At 38.7% G+C, this 22,553-nt stretch overlaps 1 protein-coding gene across 1 annotated transcript in view; it reads right to left on the reverse strand.

Moving 5' to 3' along the window:
* LOC109384034 (histone-lysine N-methyltransferase SETMAR-like) overlaps positions 1-10,769 on the reverse strand; it is a 34,853-nt gene extending 24,084 nt beyond the window's left edge. Inside the window, exon 1 of the mRNA XM_019644974.1 lies at positions 10,750-10,769. The gene's annotated coding sequence lies outside the window, so the exon portion shown is untranslated. The remainder of the gene's footprint in view (positions 1-10,749) is intronic.
* Positions 10,770-22,553: the final 11,784 nt, after the last annotated feature.

The raw sequence follows: 22,553 nt of genomic DNA on the forward strand, positions 1-22,553 counted from the left end.
CACACACACACACACACACACACACACACACATGCTTTTTCACTTTTTCTTTTTTCTTTCTCTGTCTTTTCTTCTTCTACCGACTTTCACTCTTCCTCCCCTCCCTGGAATTCTCTTTACTCTTGTTTTCTCATTCTTGTCTCTCTTTACTCTCATGTTTTTCACTGTTCTTCTCTCTCCAAATGGGTCCCAATAGATGGTGTTGTTTAGTAGGAGAAAAACAGTTATTTTTTTCTTGATAATGTCATGAAAACAAGTGTGAAAGTGGTAGGAATGACTTAGGTCTGTTTTGAGGACAGAGTCTCAGTTCTCCATAGCCTCCAAACTGCATCGGAGGACAAAGTCTTAGCAGTCTGGTGAGAAATGTGCTGGTTTCACCAAAATGGTCTGCTTTTGCCATTATAGGAGAGAAACTCTGGGATCCTCACTGGTGAGCTATACGGTCTAACTCTTATCTCCCTAATCCTCACACTGCCCTCCAGAGCTAAGAAGGCAGCTTAGCCTTCTCACCCCCATTTCAGAGTCCTGAAGGACCCGTAAGCACGGCCCTAACAGTGTGATAGAACGACCAGATTTTTAGGCTTAGGATATTATTGTCTTTACTTCTGGCTGGTTTTTCAACTCTGACATTCCTCAGAGCAGCATGGAATCTCTTTTCCAAATAACTTTATCCAGTAATCATTAGTATTCTCAAGAAAGACAACTCACAAACAAGAGACAATGACATTAAAGTCAAGGAAAATGTAGTAACTCTTGCTAATAAAAGAAAAGCATTATGCTTTGGGATCAACCTAAGCCAAATATAGTCCCCAAGTAAGTCAAAGAAATCCATTGCATGTTTCTTTAGAGAAACTGATACCATAAAAAAACGTGTAATGTGCAGTTTTTTAAGCAGCTATTTCTAGTTATCAAAACACCCTTGTTTGGGGAATAACTCTGAGAAGATTAATTCAAAAGCTCTTGTAAGATACATAGCACGAAAGTTTTGACCAACATTTTCTAAATAGAGACACAACTGCTAATGGTAAAGGAGAAAAAAATCTGCCCCTGGAGAGGTAATTGAATACCTAGAGCTTGCTTACAAAAGATAGAAGACTAATGAAACTTTATGTTGCTTTTATGTCTAGTTTTAAGGACTGTTCTCATGATAACAGACAAATATACTATTTCCTTGCGGTGAAAAATTTGCATGTGACTATTTTTTAATTTTCTTTAAGGTTTTTTTTGTGTGTGTGATTCTGCACAACCATTATGGTTTATGGCCATTTATACTAATGGAAGCACCAATATTGGAGTTCAGTCAATATTCAACAAACTTATTGCATACCTGCTCACTTGACAATATGCTGTGTATCTGGCATTGGGCCTGCTTAGTTCTGTCCTCAAGGATCTCACAGTCTCATGAGGACACAGACATTTATCTAAATAATTACAATAAGGTAACCTCTATATTGCAGGCATGTACAGCATACAATGGGAATATAAGAAGGGAATTAAGATTCTATAATATGATGGTGTCTGGGAAGACTTCACAGAGGAGGTAGCTTTTGAGATGGAACTTGAAGACTAAATAAGAACAAAGAAAAGTGGAGAGGGTTGCTGTTCCAGGTAGAGAGAGTGTCACATGCCAAGACATGGAGGTATGATTCCATTTGTCCTGCTTAAGAAACCACAGGTAGTTTATTATTGCTAGAATGTAAAAATATGAGTGTAACATAGAAAATAAGGTATGATCAGAAAGAAATCTGTGGAAAAAATCACAAAATTCATTTTATGCCATGCTAACAAATGCCTTTTTTTGTTTTGTTTTGTTAAATTTTATTGGGTAATTGGGGAAGGGGAACAGTGTTGGGGAATTGGGGAAGGGGAACAGCCAAGTTGTCCTTCAGTCTTAGTTGTGGAGGGTGCAGCTAGCTCAGTTCCAAGTCCAGTCACCATCCGTCCACCCATCGGCAGCTTGTGGCTGCTCAGCTGTTCAATCTTAGTTGCAGGTGGGTGTAGCCCACCATCTCGTGAGGCAGTTGATCCAAAAACCTTGTTGTTAGGAGCACATGCTCTCACCAGCTGAACAATCCTGCTACCTATTGGCAGCTCAGTGGCAGCTGAGCTCGGGCGCAGCTCACTGGCCCATGTGGGATTCGAACTAGCGACCCTGTTGCTCACAGCTCGCGCTCTTAACCAACTGAGCCATTTGGCCAGCCCATAACAAATGTCTTAAGAATATAGTTTTTATTCCACAGACCATAGAGCATCATGAAAATCAATAAGATGTGTTGCGTCTTTCACAGATATTTATGGCTTCCTAGACCAGTACTGACCATTAAACCTTCGTATGGTGATGGAAATGTTCTAGAATATGTGCTCTTCAATATAGTAGCAACAGCGGTTCGATTCCTGTCCCAAGCTGAGCAGCCGCTGAGCAGCCAACAGGTGGCAGGATGGCTCAGCTTAAAAAAATAAAATAAAATAAAATAAATAACTTTCCATTCAGGAAAGCTTTCACTAATAAAAAATAAATAAATAAAAATAAGGCACCCATGATACTATTTTGAAATCTGATTTTTTTTTTACTTATAAACACTTTTTAAATAAATTTCCAAAAATAGCTTTCAGTATAGAGAAGTGATGAGAAAAAAGGTTAAGAAAGGCAGACAACACAGAAGTTCTAGAAGCTATATGACTTTGTGGACAGAAGCATACATAGTGCAGATGCTTAACAAGAAACGTAGAGCAGGAGACCACTTGTTGACTCATAGACATAGATGGAAAACCTCAAGGTGGAAGTGTGGTTAGAGCACAGAAGTATGAAGAGACAAAATAAAACTATGGAAGGGATATAAACAGTAAAAGAAAAAAAAAGTTTCAATCTAGAGAATACAAAGTAAATCTGTCGCCCGATAAAGTTAAACAAAGAGAATTACAGAAGGCAAATAAAATTTTTAATTAGAAAATCTTTCAAAAAGTATAAAGCACATGATTCACAAATAAAAATATATTAAAAGCTTTATAAAGTTTATGGACATACTCAGTAAACTTCAGCACATCCATCTAATGAAGTACTATGTAAAGGAATAAGGAATATCCTCATACTATGTCCACTCCCGTGGACTGATCTCCAGTATATGTTATTAATTTCTTTTTTAAGGCAGGTAAAGAAAACTTATCTATAACTAAATATAAATACATATATTCTCTGAGCAGAGAATTTATAGCATGTTTGTATTCCTCAAAGAACGGATGTGTGTGTGTGTGTGTGTGTGTGTGTGTGTGTAAATAATCTCCTGGTAGTAATAAAGCAAACAATGAAAAGACAAATCACAAAATTATTTAGATGGTTATATACTAGGGGAGGAAAAGAATAGGAGGGAGGTGAGATAAATAAAAACTAGTCTTTCTTAAATAGATATGTTTACAGGTATGGCTTGGGAAACACACAAAATTAAAATTGAAAAGCAATCCTTAAAAATAAAAAGTAACATAAAATAAATAAATTTAAATGCATATCCAGTCTTTAGTAGGACAAAAAGAACAGAATTTTAAACTCTTTACAATAATCATGTTATGAGTGTTAGCTTTAGTACTATTATTTTGTGTAATGCAGAATAAAGAAAATGAGAAATTTTTTGATAATCTAATTCTATCATCTGTGGTGTCCTTGATAATCAAATTCTTTGCAAGAAAAAAAAAGAGGTAAGTTATAAGAGTTTGAATAACAAAACTTACAGTCCGAAATTTGAATTAGAAATATCAGTATGAATGCATGATATATTTTATATTTTAAAAAAAATCTTGACTCTACTGAAAAGAATTAGAGTAGCTTTATGATAATAATAAGTATTTAAGGGTCCTTAGCATTTAGATAGTGTACTTGAAATTCCATTTCCCTCCAAGGGAAAAGAGAATATTATAGGAAAATGGCTAGTTTCAAGTCTGAGGCAGAATACATACAAGAATAGACAGGAATATCTTGTCATCCTATTAGATAGTAAGGAAAACATAAAAAATTATTAAGGACATGTTAGAAAGACCCAGATGCCAACTCAAAGACACGCCCTCATGCCAAGGATACAATAGTTTGAGCATCAATAAGGATGTGGTTTGAAGCCCATCAAATGTGTTCAAATTCATGAATTCATAATGGTCCTGAAACAAACTAATTGGTCACCATTAGAGGATGCTGGTCAACTAAACTCATCATTTGAAAGCTGGTAAATAAAGAGAAAGAAACAAGTATTTATCCCACCTTTTCTATACACACCATACTACTGGTTAACCAAATAGTAAATGAGAATTCATTTTTTTGGAAGTACTCCAACTAACAAACAAAGAAGGACTTGAATATCATCATTTTACAATCCCCTAGACATCATCCTTGCCCATGTGGAGCTTATGGTCCAGTAGGGGAGGCAGATAGTGATCAAATGTACAATAATAAGCTGTGAGAAGTGCTAAGAGGGAAAATCAGAGGGTGTCATATGGTGGGTGGAGAGACCCCATAGCTTCTGATCAGGTCCATTTGACTCCAAAACCCTCAATTTTTTTATGTAACTCTTTGTTTGTTTATTTTAATAACTTGGTAGATGACTTATATAACAATATATAATATGTATTATAATATATAATATAAGAAGTATTAGATATCTTTCTTTCATAGGCCATGAGGAAATAGGTACCCTCATAAATGGCTGGTAGAAATTCAACCTGGTACAACCTTTATAGAGGGAATTTGACAAATTCATCAAAATTAAAAATTAATTCACCCTTTGACCCAGTGATCTCTGTTTTGGAAATGTGATCTCAATTTCGGATTAAAGATATGCATGCATATAGAAGTGACATAGAGCCAACCAAGTTGTGCATTGATTAAGAGCTGACTTGGGACTCCAGAGGGCCCAGATTCGGATCCCACATATGAGGGCCAGTGACACTGCCCTCCACAGCTAAGATGCTGAACGACAGCTCAACCTGGAGCTGGGCTGCTGTGAGTCGCCGGCAATGGCGTAGGCTGCAGCCCCTGCTGCAGTGGGTTGCCATGGGCTGCCACATGTAGCCAGCAGCCAGCATGAGTGGCCAGCAGCTGCCATGAGCGGCCGTCCAGAAGCCGGCGCCTGATCTGCCTTGCCCGGGAAGAGTGCAATGATGGTGCCAACTTGGGCCAGTGAAGCAACATCCTCCACAACTAGACTGAAGAACAAAAAGAAAGACAGCAACTTGTCTGTTCCCCTTCCCCCAAATCCCCAGTGCTGTTCCCATCCCCCAATTCCCCAATAAAAATCTTTAAAAAAAAAGAAGTGACATATATTTAAGGTAATCCATTGCTGCATTGTTTATAATAGCAGACTACTGAGCGAGAAAGTAGATGTTTAAGTAACTTTTACTGAATATGTGCATTCTTTCCAACATTCTGCTAGCACTTCTTCTTAAACTTTTCTGTTTCTGGATAGATCATTTTCAACTTTTTATTGACAATATGCATCTCTACTTGATAACTACTTGGCTTGATGAATTTTATGCAGCTGAACATACTTAGGTCAGGCAATAGGACATTCCCAGCACCTCAGGAGTCCTCCCCATCACTATAACTCCTATAAGGGTAGTCACCATTCTGATTTGTAACAGCATAGATTAGTTTTGCATATTTTTGTGCTTTATATGAATGAAATCATACAACTGGAAAAAGAAACAATCAAACTGATAGATATATGAAAGAGTACATATGAAAGTTGAGAATCTAGAAATTGGTTCCCTGAAAACTTTCCATGCCTGGGTACCTTTTGGAACATCTATACTCCTGGGGTAACATGTGCAGGAGGACTAATTGACTAATATAACTTAAAAATCAAAGGTTAGCTTTTTCAAACATTAAGCATGAATGGATGCTGGGGCCATAGATTATGATGGCCCCAGGATCATCAGTTTAGATGCTGAAATAAAGAATAAGACAAACTATTGCTTCAGGATCTAGAGTACTCAGGGGAAAAATATGTGGAGAGAAATTCTTAAACAAGTTTTAAAACCAAGAAACTTTGCAGAGAAATTTGGCTACCTCTAGATAGATGAAGTTTAAAGTTTATTTCCTACCACCCAGTAATTCCAACTCTAAGTAAGCACTCCTGATACAATCTCAAACACAGGCACAAGGAGACTTGTAAAAGGATATTGCATAACTTGTTTGTACTAAGAAGCATGGGAAGTAGAAACAAGCTAAACTGTTGACCAATAAAGAAGTAAATAAATAAATGTGATATGTGGGATATTTATACAATTGACTACTACGTAGCAGTTAAAATTTTAGTTAAGAAAAATATATTGAGTGCCTACTGAATGCCAAATACTGTTCTAGGTTCTGGGATTTAGCAATGAGTAGGCCAAAACCCTGCCTTCAGGAAACTTACAGCTAGATCTGCACATGCCACATGGATAGAGGGAAAAAACAAGAGGGGGGAGAAACATAGGCTGTGGTATATGAAATATGTAACTTGAGTTACCCACTAAACAATCCTACATATTATTTATGTAAATACATAAGTAAATGTCTTCTTTAATGACCTTAAAGAACACACGCAAAAATCATAACAGAGTTGCTTCTGAGAAGGGAAAGAAGGTGATAGGACTGAGGATGTGGGTCAAAGGGAATTTCAACTTTATCTGTAATTTTTCATTTTGAATAGAAAAAAGATAAGCCAATTTATTACAATATTAACAATGGTCATTTCTGGGTATTGGACACACCCATATTTGAATCTCTGTACTTTGTTTTTTACTTTCTTAAAACTGAAGAACCTATAAAAAGGGAGTTTAGGGTTTCAAGAAACCCAAAGAAAGTACAATTTATAGAGAAAAGTCCTGAGAAGTTGGGTTCAACCCAGAAATAAGAGGGATGCCTCTTCCTCTGGGACAAAAGGGCAGATGGATGAAGGAAAATAGGGGAAAAAACGGAAAGGAATAGGAAGCGGAAGGAGATTACAGATGGCCTTGAACTTCTCAGTAAAGCAGGAGGCAAGATCATCTTCTAAGTTCAAGGGGAGGGAAGATCAAGTGGTGAGTTCCAAAAACATGAAAAAAGTTTTCAAACAACCCATGTGGGAAACTCATTAGTGAATCCTCCAAGGGATTAATAAAAGCAGTACTGGGCAGCAATAAGAACCAGGTGGGCTTGGCAGCATGAATTTCCAGTGAAGTGAATCAGAATGCTTTCATGTCTTTCTCTAGCAAAACTTGATAGTCTAGAGAAAAAGAGAGAAATTAACTGGCAGTGATGAGCACAGTTTAGGGAATGATTTGGTCGGCGCTTGGTGGAAATGTAAGGGGTGAGGTATACTAGGATGATAATTAGAGCATCCTTTAAAGCTCTCCACTTGAGAGTCGGACTGGACAGAGGGAAAAAAATGGAGCTGGAGTCAGCTTTGACTCTCTTGGATTGGGGGTTGGCAAAGGCAAGGCACACATGCCAACTATTCTGTCCCCAGGCTACTGGCAGACATTACTAATTGATCTTGACATCCTTTCTTTAGCTAAAGTTTAGGAAGCTTTAACTAAACCTAGACATGAGCTCAGAATCCTCCTCATGTCAGTTTCCCACAGATCCAGTCCCAGTTGCTTGGAGAGGATGCACACTGTGAAGCCTAACGTGCATCCGAACCTGCACCAGACACTGAGCTCCTGCAAGGCAGTAAGTACTTCATATTAATCTTGGAATCTCCAAGTGCTGTGCCTGGCACACAGAAAGCTCTCACTCCATACGTTATTATGGAAAGAAGGAAGAGAAGGAGGGAGAGAGGAAAGGAAGGAGAGAATGAAGTCCCTGATGAAAACAAAGAACAGGTTCAGGAGGAAAAAAGAAGAAAAGGAGAAGCAAAAGAAGATCTGACTAGAGTCAAAATGGGGAGCTCAAAGCTGTTGATCTTTGAGGTGGAGACGTTTCAAGTAGAAAAAAAAAAGTTATAGGTTGGCCTCTTGTAAAGAATTAAAAAAATACAAAATTGTTGTTAAAACTTAATTCTAAATTTTCTTCTGTAAAGTGAAATGGACCAAAGTTTTGCCACTCCAGAAGTATGCCTCTTGGGATATTGATTTTAAGCTGGTTATTAAGAAACAAAAGACTCAGAAAGACCCTTTGACCCTCCCCCTTTCCTGCCTAAGAGGTTCAGATGGAAAGGGCTGCTCTAGGAAGGGAATCTTAACATATTCACCTTAGCTTTCCTAGGAAGTCTCCAAGCAGGGGCCAGGGAGCTAGATCCTGCCTTGTGCCCCATAGTTTTGGGGTTACCTAACAAGAATTTGACTGCCACATGTATTCTGCTCTTCATCAACTACCTGTAACCACAGAACCAGCTTAAAATGGTCCTATCCTGTCCTATCCTGTTTGAGATATTGAGTTGCTTTTCAGAACAACACACTAAAACCTCAAGTCATTCAGCCAAAGCATGCACAGAGGAGAGAACTTTGACCCCCAGCTGCACCCAGAATTAAAATTTCGCCCCTATCAACACACACACACACACACACACACACACAGAACCAAAGAACTGGGACATAACCAGAACTGGAACCTGGAGTCTTTTCAGAAGCAAAGGGTCCTTGTCCAGGAAGATCCAGTCCTGACGCCCCTTACCATAATCCTAAATGGCCAAGCTCCAAGGTCCTCCAATTAAAACTTCCCCAGCCAACGCTTCTGCATACCTGTTCCCCCTAAGCCCTTAAAAACCCTGGATGAGGGAGTTTGGGTTTTTCTAGCACAAGCTGCTGTTTCTCCATTGTGTAACACCATACAATAAACACCACTTGCTTTCACTGCACCCAGCATCAGTGTGATTGGCATCTGTAGCACCCAGTGGATGCACTCTTTGCTCAATTACATAAGTGTATATTGCCTATTTCCTTTGAAATCTCAGCCCCCTCCCCCCTCTCCCTCACTCCCCATTCTCCTTTGTCCATGATGGTGTAAAAGCCTCAACTGCCCAATGCGGGGTTCTCTTTTTTTCTTTTCTTTTTTTTTTTCTTTCTTTGAGCTTGGGTTCTCATATCTGATGATACCCCTGGAATATACATCTGTAATAAATTTGTACATTTTCTCCTGTTAATCTGTCTCTGCTAATTGGATTATTAATGCAGCTAGAAGAACTTAGAAGGTGGGAGGAGAAGTATTTTTTTAGCCCCCACAGAAGTCTTCTCATTCCTTTCCTGCAAAGAGTTTTCCTTGTAAGGGAGCTTATGAACAGTGATATGCTACAGCTGAAACTTAACTTCAGGCAGAGTAGTCTTAAATAAACTGCTATAGACCTATATAATTTTTAATTGACAAAAGTATTGGATTTTAGTGTTGATGTTTTCCATAAGAAGCATGAAAAACTTTAGCTAAAATCTACTACAATATGGAATACAGGGGAAATGTTTCTCCTTCTTCTGATTCTGATTTTAAAAACTATTGAGGATAACTAGTTGCCTGAATTTTTCAACCACTTAAAGTTCTGTGATGAATATGGGAATGTAAATGTTTTTTAGTAATGCCTTCTTAACATTTATCTGAAAATAAAATTAATTACTGCTTTTCTCTGCATGTCATGGCTCAAATTAGTCTAACGTGGTTGTCCTCTAACTGGGTCTTTTATGGAAAGATTGGCGGTTTCTTTTGTTTATTGTCCAAACTGCCTATAGTGAATTGTCATGGGCCAAAACTTACCAACCCTTTTATCAGCCACCTCACCTGTGGCAGGACCATAGCTTGTTTATATTAAATGTCAACTCAACAACACCAGAGTGTAGCAGTAAATCTTTAGGAAATAAGTGTCAAGTATTTAATATAAAGGTACCTTCATGGCATGTACATACAATGGGATATTATTCAGCCTTTAAAATAATAAAAAGGAAATTGCAACAGCATAGTTAAACCTTGAAGACCTTAGGCTGTCTCAAATTCATAGAGACAGGAAGTAGAATGGTGGGCAAAGGGGAATGGGGCTTTACTCTTTAATAAACAGTGTCAGTTTAGGAAGATGAAAACGTTTTGAAGATGGATGGTGGTGTTACACAGCAGTGTGAATGGTATGTATTAATGCCACTGAACTGTACACCTAAAAATGGTTAATTGTAAGTTTTAAGTTATATTTATTTTACCACAATAAAAATAAAAATAATACACTTTCAAAAGCAAAGGAAACTGGCTGATTTTGACTCACTGTAATATAAAGTAACTAGAAGAATTTTTTCTTCATGAGAACATTGTCACCTCAAAATAAATACACTTATTTTAAATGGCCATTAACATCTTGATTCATTTTATGAAAATGCCATTTGAGCATGAGCTAAAAAGAAAAAATGATAATGTACACCCCACATCTTCAGCAGTGTTTCAATCTGTGGCCTCAGAAGCTTTGCAGGAATTAGATTGGAGCTGTATTACTTTTGGTTGGGAAGACATTTTTCTTTCAATAACTTAAAATGTTCCATTTGGTCATTAAGAAAAATCAAAAGTAGACATACTGAAAAGGGGAATTTGTAATGTGAAGGTTGTTAAACCATGTGAGTGCAATACATTTAGGCAAGGGTAGAAAAGTAAATTATATTAATGTGTTTGTGTTCCCAAACTGTCTCCTTGGCCTACAATTATTCAACATATAAAAAGATTCCCAATAATGTCAATGACAACATAAGAAATAACTGCTCAACCCCCCGCTCCATTTGCCACCTCCACAAGAAATAAAATAAAATCAGAGCCACTGACTGCAGTGCTCTCAGCTGCTTTGTTACCCTGAGAAGTGCAGAGGGTCGGCAGAAATTATCCTGTAATGAGCAATCCATCTGGCTGTACCTAAAAATGGAATAAAAATGCCACCCTTGACTTTTCCATAGTAGTAAATTAAAGCCTAATGTATAGTTCTAATTGCTAACATTTTCTCTCTAATTATGGTTCAGTTTGGCTAGGATTTCCAACAATCCCCTTGTTCCCCTAAAGCAAACACCAGAGAATGTTGTAACCCCACTGGTGGCATTTATTAATAACCCCCTTGACAGATGAAAAAAATCATTATTCTATATTAGACAGGAAAAGATTTTCCCAGAAAAAGCTAATTGATAAAAAAAAATAGATAAATAAATAAATAAACCACTCAGACGCTATAGAGGAATTAATTTTAGAGAAGGAAAAATACAATAGTATATAAAAACAAAAATAGATGCATACATAGTATAATGCTGCCTGGGCACTGCTTGGGGTACCAGCTAGGGGAAAAAAAAAAACATGAAAAATGTATGAAAAAATATCCATGCACACTTATATACTGGGATGAAGAGACGACAGGAAGAGAGAGCTCTCTTGTGAAGGATTCTTTCTTTGTGCCTCCATGAAAGAGATAATATATGAAAAGTTGGTTTCTGGAGATGGCAGATACAAACACATACAAAAAAAAATTGTTGAGAATGTTTCCACAGTCTTCTATTTAATCCCTTTCATTCTTATTTTTAAAGGGGCATTATTCCTTTTAAACTAATATACAAATACAAATCAGTATTTATCTATACGTCTAGTTCTCATCAAACAATATACAGCTTTCTGAGTGACAATGAATAATCTAGAAATAGTAAACAAAAATAAGATTTCTGATATACTGAGAGGAGGCATGGTAGAAAAAAGCAATGTGCTGGGGAAAAAAATTATCTTTAAAAGCTGCACCTCTCAAGTGTGGAAGTAGAAAATAGAAATACAACTTTATAAAGCCAAGGAGTGGTGGGCCCAAGTTGGGGGTGAAGCAGCGGAACCAGGGGCCCCTGGTACAAGCACAAGGGCACTATCAGCAGAGAGTGGAAACCCAATATTAAAACCAACTAAAGTCTAACCTGCCTTTTAGTATCATCATGCACTGACCACTCTAAACAATGTCAGTAATAAAATATGCCTTTCCACAAGTATCCTACTTGTGCAAGTTCTAAATGATTCCTGTTAAATTTTAATACTGTAAGTGTACCCTTCAAGTTAGCCCATTTTTATTACTTCAGCTTTACACACATTGTATTCTACATGAAAGTTCATTTGGAAACCTGCCAGGGGCGCTGTCCTGGACCCACATGGAGTCATCTACTATGTTCGTTACTGCAACAGACAAATATGTAGGTTTCTTTCCCCTTTTGTCAAAAAAGTGCATTCATGTATTTTAAAACTATTAATCCATTTTTTTCATTTTTGTACTTTACTCTCTATTTTATTTGTAATTATTTTTCCTTCACTTGTACAACTATAAATACAAAATGCAAACAAAAATATTCAGTGTCTGCATTTCTTTTCTGGACATTATTGCTATTATTTTCCTTTCATGATTTTTTTCAAAAAATAATTTTGTTGTATAAGACAAGGGAAGTATCAAAAATGATCTGTTCCAGGTATAAAATACATTAGGTGCTCTGTTGAAGCAAAGAAAATAGATTATTTGAATAACTGGAGGATTAGGTCTTCTGCTTAATCCAGTGATCTAGCTAATGGGTTTCTAGTAGGTCATTGTTGTGTGCACATGCAGAAATGCACTAGATAACACAATAATAGGCAACAGAACATTAAAAGTTAAAATGAGGCTTATGGTAAATGGCGTTTAATTCACCCTTCCATCTCTCAAAGAACATAAAAGTTGCTGCAGTTTACTATGTTCAATCTCAATATTTCCATGACCCTAAAATATAATTTCAAAAAAAAAAAGTTGTCACATTTCCCATTGTCCCCACTGAGATTTATGTTTCAATGAACTAAATAATATTTGAGGTCTTTTGTAATATAAAAAACTTGGTTTCTTCAAATTAGCTGATCCGATTAGTTCTTTGTTACTCAACTCTTCCTTGATCCATGCCATGGTAAAGATTCCTGAAACACTCGTGGGTAATTTCTATGAGGCAAAAATAACTGCACCGTGGAATTACTGACTATTTTGATGAAAAGATATCAGTGCTCTGCCATTTAGATCTCTTTGAATTTGCTTTTCAGTTGTTGCTGAAAACCAGTTACTGTAGATCAAGGGTGAGTTGGGGACCTTGGTCAGATTTTCACAAGAGGGGCTCCTATTTTCTATTCCATTAGCAGCAGGCAGGAATAGGTACCTACAGGTTCATTTGGGCAACAATAGAGTGGCATAAAGCTTGGTATTCATGCTGAAGCTCCATTAGCTACACAAATCTGACATCCTGTCAACACATTGACCCACATTTGTATATGCAAAGGTTTGCCTTAGCAACTTTGGCAGCTATCTAAGGTGATCTCCTCTGGAAGGAAGCCCGCCCTTGGGGGGCAGGAGACGCTTCCTCAAAACCCAGTCTTGATCAAATTTCTCATTCTAAGAGACACTCATTGCATTTCACCAAGAAGTGAAAATGTGAGTCAATTACAACTCACAAGTTTCCATAAAGTGTACCACATGGTTTTTATTGCAACTCTTGTTGGCTGTAAAGAAAACAATAGCCTAAATCAAAATTAAAAAAATAATCATTCAACAATTAATAACTGAGGAACAACCATGTCAGGCTCCAAACTAAGCATTGGGACGCTAACAAAAAGCACACGGTAGGTACTCATGAAGACAGGTTCCTGCAAATAAACGTATACGCCAAGCTGGTGAACTTACATGCCTGTATGCATACGAAATGAATCTGTCATTAGAATTCTAAGTGTGATAAATTCCAAGTGAATGGTATGCAAAGTAAGATCTAGACATGTTCATAGAGAGCTCTTGTCAACTATAGTAGCAGGTGACAGGTTCACATGCTCTAAAATGAGTCTTGGATTAACCTAAACATTAAATTGGCCAGTGCATGGTATGAACTATAAAAGCTTTATGAAAAGTAAAACTTTTGAGTGGACAATAGCAGTACCTCCTTACTATGTTAAAGTAGAGTATCTTTCTATTTAATGATAATACTTCTATGTTAAATTATATTTGGTTCCTGGTCCCCTAAGTTTTCCAAGTCACTTTCAGTTATTCTTCAGATCTTCTTTTACAGAGCTAATTATTCTGCATTTTCCACTATAATCTTGAACAGTTATTCCACCATCTTACCTTGACATAAAGTGACAATGTTCCTTTTCTGCCTTCCACAGTGCAGAATGCCTTTTCATCCATCACCCTGAAGAGGAGGTTTGATATGTTCCTTAATTCACTTCTCATTTAATCCCCATCATTATCCCTTAACTTCAAACCTGTGAGGTCTGGTTCAGGATCAGACTGTGGATTGCTTTCCTTTTCCCTATTGTCATGCCATTGACCACCCTCCAGCACATTGTCCCAAGGATCTCTCCATTCCGTCCCCCACCCCACCCCCCATTCCTCAGTGACTCATGGAGCTTATGCATCTCTTCCGCTTCTGTGACTTTTATTGCTATTCCTTTCTTTTCTTTACATTCACACAATGAGTCCTAATTATCAGAATCATGTCTATAATTTTTATTATCTTGTCAAGAAAATACAACTTGGAGTCATTTACCATCACCCAATGTAGGAGTAAGTATGTAAGAGGAGAACGGGAGATAATTGAGTATAACAATGATTTCCAAGTACCACGGAGCGTACCTGAACAAATGATCGTGCAGTCTTCGTGAAAGTTACCAATGAAAATGTCATTGCTGTCATATCCTTCTAAGAGCAATGCTTGAGGACTGCCCCCACCCCTAATTTAGAACCCCTGTGTAATTTTTTTTGAACAACTTAGTAACTAGTAAAACAGAATTAGTAAATATAAAACCAGAATTCTTTATTGGTGAGTAATAACAATGGTTTTATTAGTGACTACTATAACAGAATTCCTTTTCACGTATGTCTAAAGCCATATATTGTGGTCTCTGGCCACATCTAAGTGCATGGCAAGAGCAGGGAGTGGGAGAGAGATTGAGGTTGGACTCAGCATATCTGAGTTTCATTGCCAGGACTGCCACATGTGGCATTGTGACCTTCAACCAATCACTTCATTTCTCAGTTTTCCCCATCTGTAAAGTAGGGATAACGATAATATGAGCTCAGGATGATTGAATTTATGAAAGGAGGGAATACATGTGAAAATAGTTCATACATTTAGAAGCACATAGCAAATGCTAGTTGCTGTTATTTCATAATCTTTTACTAAGATTTAACATATTGGCTAAGACTGTGGTCTCCAGAGTCAGGCTGCCTGGAGTTAAGTCCCACCTCCTCCAATTACTAGAGGTGAAGGTCCTTCAACTTCTCTGAGCCTCAGCTTCCTCCTCTGTAAATAGGTATAGTACCTATTTAATAGGGTGTTATGAGGCTTAAGTGAAATATGTCATGCAAAGCACTTAGGGCACTGTCCTGGAAATCATGAAATACTATTAAATGTTGATCATTCATTCATTTATTCAAAAAATGTTTATGGAGTGCATGCTCTATGCCAGGCTCATTCTAGCACTGGGAATACAGGACAGGATACAAGAACAGAACAGCCCTCACTCCCCTTTGGCATATATCTTAGTTGGAATAAGGAAGGTTTCATTATATTTGCAAATAATAAAATAAATGAGACATGTATTTGGAGGTGATACACGCTCTGATGAAAATTAAACAGGGCAATATGTTACAGAACGCCTCAGGATCTCTTTTATTAGTAATTAGAAGCTGAGTTAGTACCACTACTGCTTTTACTGCCTTGACGTCCTTCTGAATCTACACTGTTGAGGTGCTTATTTCTCATCTTTGGCTTAGAGAAATATAAATGCTTTCAAAGCATTTCCCCTCCTAGTGACAGTTAAGAACAATAACATCTCCAAACGACACTGGAAATCCAAGCATCATGTGATGAAGTCACAGCTTGTGACATAGAAATGGATAGAGAACTCAACTTGAATCACACTTAAACCTATCTAGGATTTTATTTATTTTTAATTTTTTTATTGGTTTCAGGTGTACAAAGCAACATAATAGACATTTACACACTTCACAAAGTGATAGCCCCTCTCCCCCAAGCTATTACTCCCCTGACTTCGCATATAGCTATTGTAATACCATTGACTATCTTCCTTATGCTGTACTCCACCTCCCGTGACTACATACATATATATATTTAATTATAGTTGACATACACTATTATTCTACTTCAGCTTCAGTTGTATAGCGCATTGGTCATGCATTTGCAAAGTCTGTGAAGTGATCCCCTTGATAAGTCCAGTGCCCATCTGGCACCTTACATAATCTTTACAACACTGTTGATTATATTCCTCATACTGTATTTCATATCCCCATGACTATATTGTGTCTACTAATTTGCACTTTCTAATCCCGTCACCTTTTCCCCTATCCCCTATCCCCTCCCATCTAGCAACCATCAGTTTGTTCTCTATATCTCTGAGTCTATTTCTGTTTAGTTTGCTCGTTTATTCTGTTCTTTAGATTCCACATATAAGTGAGATCATACGATATTTGTCTTCCTCAGTCTGACTTATTTCACTTAGCATAATATTCTCTAAGTCCATCCATGTTGTTGCAAATGGTAAGACTTCATTCTTTCTTATGGCTGAGTAAAAACCTATCTAGGATTTTAAAAGTCAATCTTTTATACATGGGACTTCAAGATTTTCAAATCAACAAATATTTATTAAGCAGTTACTATATGAGAGTCCCTACAGGAGACATAAAATGATACAAAAAAAGAATTCCTGTTGTCAAGAAATTAATAATCAAGTTGGAGGAGAAAAGATAGTGAGATATATATATATATATATATATATATATATATATATATATATATACATACATATATACTTTTTTTAAAAACTGAGCCATCCTGCCACCTGTTGGCAGCTCAGCGGCAGCTCAGCTCAGGCCAGGACTTGAACCGCTGTTGCTCAGAGCTCAAACTCTTGCCGGCCCAGATAGTGATATATTTAAAGTTAAATAATCTAAAAGATTTAAATGACACTTCAAAATAATAAGAAAAATCACTAATTACCAAACAAATTATTTGAATAGGTTAGTTCACCAGGAAGTTCAAAAGAGAGAATAACATACTTAACTTGGGTAGGCAGGAAAGTTGACATTTAAAAAACTGGGGAGAAGAGAGTATTTCAAGTGGAGAGAATAGTTTAAACAAATGTCTGTTGACAGTTGAGTGTAAATACATTCCAAGTAAAGCGAGTAAAACTATTTGCCTATAGAAGAATTCAGAAGGGGTAGAAATGTGGCTATCAGACAGATGGCATCAGAATCTACAGAAAAAAAAAACATACATGCAGTAAAAAACCTATATGCAGTAAAAATCTGCACCTTGAGAATGTTTGTTTTTTCTGACTATAATGGAAATAAAGAAAGGCAGCGGAAAAAGGAAATGCAAGTAAAGAGGAAGAAAAAGAAAGGGAAGAATATATTAGGAAATTATTGTACATTATAAGGTAGAACGTTGTGTTGCCATGACATGGTCATTACGGAGACTTTGCAGAAACCCCAGGAAAAGTTTGTGATGTATTAAATGAACAAATCTAAACCCCTATGGTTCTGTACTGTCAATTAAAAATAGGTCTGTATGTATGTTAATGAAGAAACTATTTGCAAAGGCAGTTGACAAAAGGTTAAAGAAACTAAGAAGGGATGGAGAGGCACCAAGGGCTGGTAAAGAGCCCAAACTCCCCTAGACCTGAAGGGGCAAGGGGAGGGATTGGTTATGGGAACCTGGGAAAAGCTGTAGTGTAGGAGGGCTCACCAGCAGAAGCTGGGGCCTCAGGTAGCATTGTGCCACTGCCTACCAGTGGGCAGCAGGGAGGGTGCCAGGAGAGTAAATGCCCTGACTTCTTCCTCCTCTGGCCTCTGCTCTCCTGCTGACACCTCCTATTAATTATCTCCAAAAAGAAGCTTCTGCCCACCTCCCAGGCATGGAAAGAAAGGAGAAAGTAGAGAAAAGTGGAGTGTGAATATGGAGGGGCAAACATACACGTATGTGTGTGTATGCGTGTGTAGATTGTTTTGTGGGTGGAAGAGAGGAGTCAGGAGATGGCTAATACAAAGGTGAGAAAGTCAATTAGCAGGAGAGTATAGCAAGGCCACATTATGATATTCGTAGGCCCTAGGCACTTCTGCCTTTCTGGCTCTCTTCCTTCATTAAAAAAAAAAAAGTTTAAAATTCTATTTTATAACAATATAAGCACAAATACAATCCAGGCTGGATTATATAAAATTTTTTAAGAAATTGAGACATTTTTATGAACCCCTAAATTATCATGGCCCTAGGCACATACTCACCATGCCTAACAGAGAAGTAAGTCCTGGACTGCAGAAGACCAGAAATGAGATAGTAAGACCTAAACCAAGTGGTGAGATTCTGGGAGAAAACAAAAAGGGCACTCAGGAGAGTTGGTGGAGTTTATTCACCAAGGGGCTATTTGTGATCTGAGGGTGGGTTGCAAGTTGGGGATCACAAGTCCTGTGCAGTGATGTAGGGCTAGGAACAGCAGAGTGCCCTTAGCTCACTAGGGCCTGAAGGCAGGAGGGGAGGGACTGTTTGTTACCAGCGGCTGGAAAAAGTGTTGTGAGAAGAAGGCACCCTTAGGAGGACTGGTCCTTAGGAGGTTTGACTTGAGGGACACAGTCAGCCTGGGGTAACCTTGCAGGGAGGAACCTATAAACACCTGTCCTCACTCTTCTCCCTTCCTCCCCATTGACTGAGCCCAACCGGAAGTCAAGGACATGAGAACCACTGGTGCTGGGCTCACATGTTCATTTCCCAGGGCAGAGAGCTGTGGATCTGCAGGACCAGTCAGAAGCTATATTGTGGGGCTAAAAAAATTACTTCCCCTCCCACTTTCTAAGTTCTTGCTGGGCTAATAATCAAGAGACAGATTAACAGGAGAAAATGTATCAAGTTCATCATGGATGTATATGCTGGGGATGTCATAAAATATGAGACCCCAAACATGTTGGGCAGTTGAGGTTTATATGCCATTATGGACAAAGGAGAAAGAGGGCAGAGGTCTGAGATTTCGAAGGAAAGAGGAAATTTACAGGTAGTTGAGGAAGAGCAGAATACATAGTCAAATTCTTGCTAGGTAACCTAGAAACTATGGGGCACAAGTGGGGGTGGGGATCTAGCTCCCTGGCCCCTGCCTGGAGACTTCCTACCGGAAAGCTAAGGTGAATATGTTAAGATTCCCTTCCTAGAGCAGCCCTTTCCATCTGAATCTCTTAGGCAGGAAAGGGGAGGTTCAAAGGGTCTTTCTGAGTCTTTTGTTTCTTAATAACCAGCTTAAAATCAATATCCCAAGAGGCATAGTTTTGGGGTGGCAAAACTTTGGTCCCCCTCACTGTGAACACAGGTGGCCTTTCTAGCATGGACTTGGACTAGACTCAACAGTGGATCTCAGCCTTAGGATCACGTAGAGGGCTTGGTAAATTAGATTGCTCCCCACCCCCCAACCCCCTGAGTTTCTGAATTGGTAGGTCTCAGGTGGGGTCCAAGAACTGGCAGTCCTAACAAGTTCCCAGGTGATACTGATGCTCTTGGTCTGGGGAGCTTTGAGAATCACTGTCCTGGAATTCTCCATGGAGCCTCCTGTCCTAACTGTTATGATTTGATCACTGTATCTGCAAGTAGCTACAACAGTGCTCAGTAACAAAATAGGAAATGAATAGATATCTGATGAATGAATAAATGAACAATTAACCTAAATAAACCTTAATGAAAGCAAATTCTCCCTTACTCAATTTAAACGTCTATAAAGTACTCAACAAACCATGACAAACATTGAGGTGCTGGCCAAAAAAAGAACAGATCTGAGATTCTAGCAGGCAATCTTATAAGTCGGGGCTCTGCCTTGGGCCACTTCAAATATCCTCAAATGTCGCAGGCGCCTATTTGCTATGTTAACACGATGCTCCAAATGTTTTATTCAGTGTAAACAGCATAGTGAACGTATCCATCATCAGTGTTTCCATAGTATATTATATATAATCATTCATCCATCAAATATTAAGTTACAGAGCTAAGGGCCATTTGCAATGCTAGTCCCTAGGGAAAGAAAGATGAATGACTTCTGCCCTAAGAGCTCTCAGTCTAATGGGGAAAACAGACATATACACAAAAGAACTGTGGTAAATATTATCATAGAAGTACAATGTGGCAAACATAGACGTTAAATGGCAGACTAGAAGCAGGAAGGAGGAAGGAGGCAACTGCTAGGAATTTCAGGAAAACCCAGAAGCAACTTTTGAGATGGGTATTAGAGAATGAATAGAGGTTTTCCAAATTTTTAAATGGGAAAAGAGCATCTAGACTGAAAGTCTAGCTTGTATGAACATGCAATGTTTGAAAATTAGTGAGAGTTGAGTAAATTTTACATAGGAAATCAAGGAAGGCTAGGGTGGACACTGGCCAGGCATAAAGCTAGAGAGGTAGATTATATGGAGAGCCAAATTGTATAGAGTCCCTGAATGACAGACTCAAAAGCGCCAACTCATAGGTGTTCTTCCCGGGAGGCCTTCTGTAACCCCCAAGGTGGGATGAACAGTCCTACCTGGGGCTCTCATAGCATGCTCTACATACTGTTATCTTAGTCGTTACTTCATTAGATTCACACAATCTGCTCATGCTTTCAACTTTCCTACTAGACCCTAAACTCATCAAAGGTAGAAACACTTATTCCCTTTTGCAGTAGCACTTGGACTGATGTATGGTAAACAATGAATAAGCGTTTGTTGAATGGAGGGAGATGGAGGGGTCTTTCTATCACATGTATAATGAGGGGGTCCCCAGCTGGCCTGTTCAGTCCCACCTAAGGACAGGTGCTGGGCTTTTCTTTCTTCCCCCCTCTTTCTTCTCCTCCATCATTCCACCAGATATCTGGGGTCTCACCTTCCATCTTGAAGGCTCTGATTTTGAAAGGGGGTTTTAGCCACAGCAGATGAGTTAAGAGGAATAGCTGTTTTCTTCCATTTCTTTGGGATTTTGACGTACCAAAAGTGAAGAAGCAGGAAATCTAAGTGCTTCTGTAGAGTGGTGGGGAGTTGAGGGTAGGAGATGATTGAAGGTGAGATTTAAGAAGCTAAAGAAAAGGCATTTCAGGTCCTGGATAAATGTAATCTTCATTTTTGTTGCTCTTCATCCTGGTTATTAGATGCTAAAAACAAGCATAATTGTGCTGATTCCTCATTGTAGAGCCACATGTAAGATTATGCCTAGCACATTGTAAACACCAACTTTATTTTATTTATTTATTTATTTTTAAGATTTTTATTGGGGAATTGGGGGAAGGGGAACAGACAAGTTGTTGTCCTTTTGTTTTTCAGCCTAGTTGTGGAGGACGTTGCTTCACTGGCCCAAGTTGGCACCATCATTGCGCTCTTCCTGGGTGAGGCAGATCAGTCGCCAGCTTCTGGACGGCTGCTCACTGTGGCTGCTGGCTGCTCACGCTTGCTGCTAGCTACACATGGTAGCCCATGGCAACCCACTGCAGCAGGGGCTGCAGCCTACGCCGTTGCCGGCGACTCATGGCAGCCCAGCTCCAGGTTGAGCTGTTGTTCAGCATCTTAGCTGTAGAGGGCAGTGTCACTGGCCCTCATATGTGGGATCCGAACCGGGGCCCTCTGGTGTCCCAAGCCAGCTCTTAACCAATGCGCCACTTGGCCGGCCCTAAACACCAACTTTAAATGTGAATTGAATTGGTTAGCTATAACTCAGCCCAACTCACTTCTTTCTACCCACCTACCAAGGAAAAGCCCCACTGCTATCATGTAATCAGGTACTGTAAACAACATGTGTGAAATTTATTTTTTGTTTAGAACTAAATAGAACCACATCAACAAAGCACTATTAGAAGAGCTTTGAAAAACTCTGAATTTACTCCTTCATGAGTTGTATGATGCTTCTACTATGCTCAAATATATTTATGTTGTATGGACTGTTCATTGCACAAGGACACCCATCTGAGAGGACAAGTGAGGGCTCAAATCCAGCCTGAATTCTGTAAGTAAACTATGTGCCTATGAATTGTGTACTTCCAGAAGAGTCAACTTTTTTTGATTCACACAATGGTTTATATGGGCTAGCAGTGGCCCTCAACACGCTCTCCTTTTCTTCCTATGTCCTACTCTCTTTTGAAAGGATGGGCTGAAATCTCAGTGAGGATGCTGCTATTACCATCTCCATCACATTTCTGGTACCCTAGTTTCCCTAGAAAACAGTCCTAAAATGAAAGTTATGATCTAAGGCTTTACTGGGAGGTATAATGCCAGGGTTTTAAGAGTGAGGAAAAAGGGAAAGTGAGGCAGAGAAGAAAAGTAGATAAAACATGGTCCACTCTAGTGCTCCATGGCATCATAAGAGCCCCCAGCTTAGTGATGGGAGACATCTTCCAGGCAGGATGCATGGAGCTCCCTGCTAGTCCCCATTTCTCCTTGGTTGAAATTGTCCCTACGGGACCAATTCACCCCTTGAATGTGTTACCCAACAGTGTCGTTTACCCTCTTCTTCTTCAGTGCCCTTCTCCCACTCTACTACAAGACCATTGGTCCTAAGAATAGACTTACTCTATTCATTTTTGCATATCCAGGGAAAGTTATGAGTACCAAAAAGGGTGGGGGAGGAGGAAG

This window comes from Hipposideros armiger, unplaced genomic scaffold (genome assembly GCF_001890085.2).
Source record: "Hipposideros armiger isolate ML-2016 unplaced genomic scaffold, ASM189008v1 scaffold_5, whole genome shotgun sequence".
Taxonomy (NCBI): Eukaryota; Metazoa; Chordata; class Mammalia; order Chiroptera; family Hipposideridae; genus Hipposideros; species Hipposideros armiger.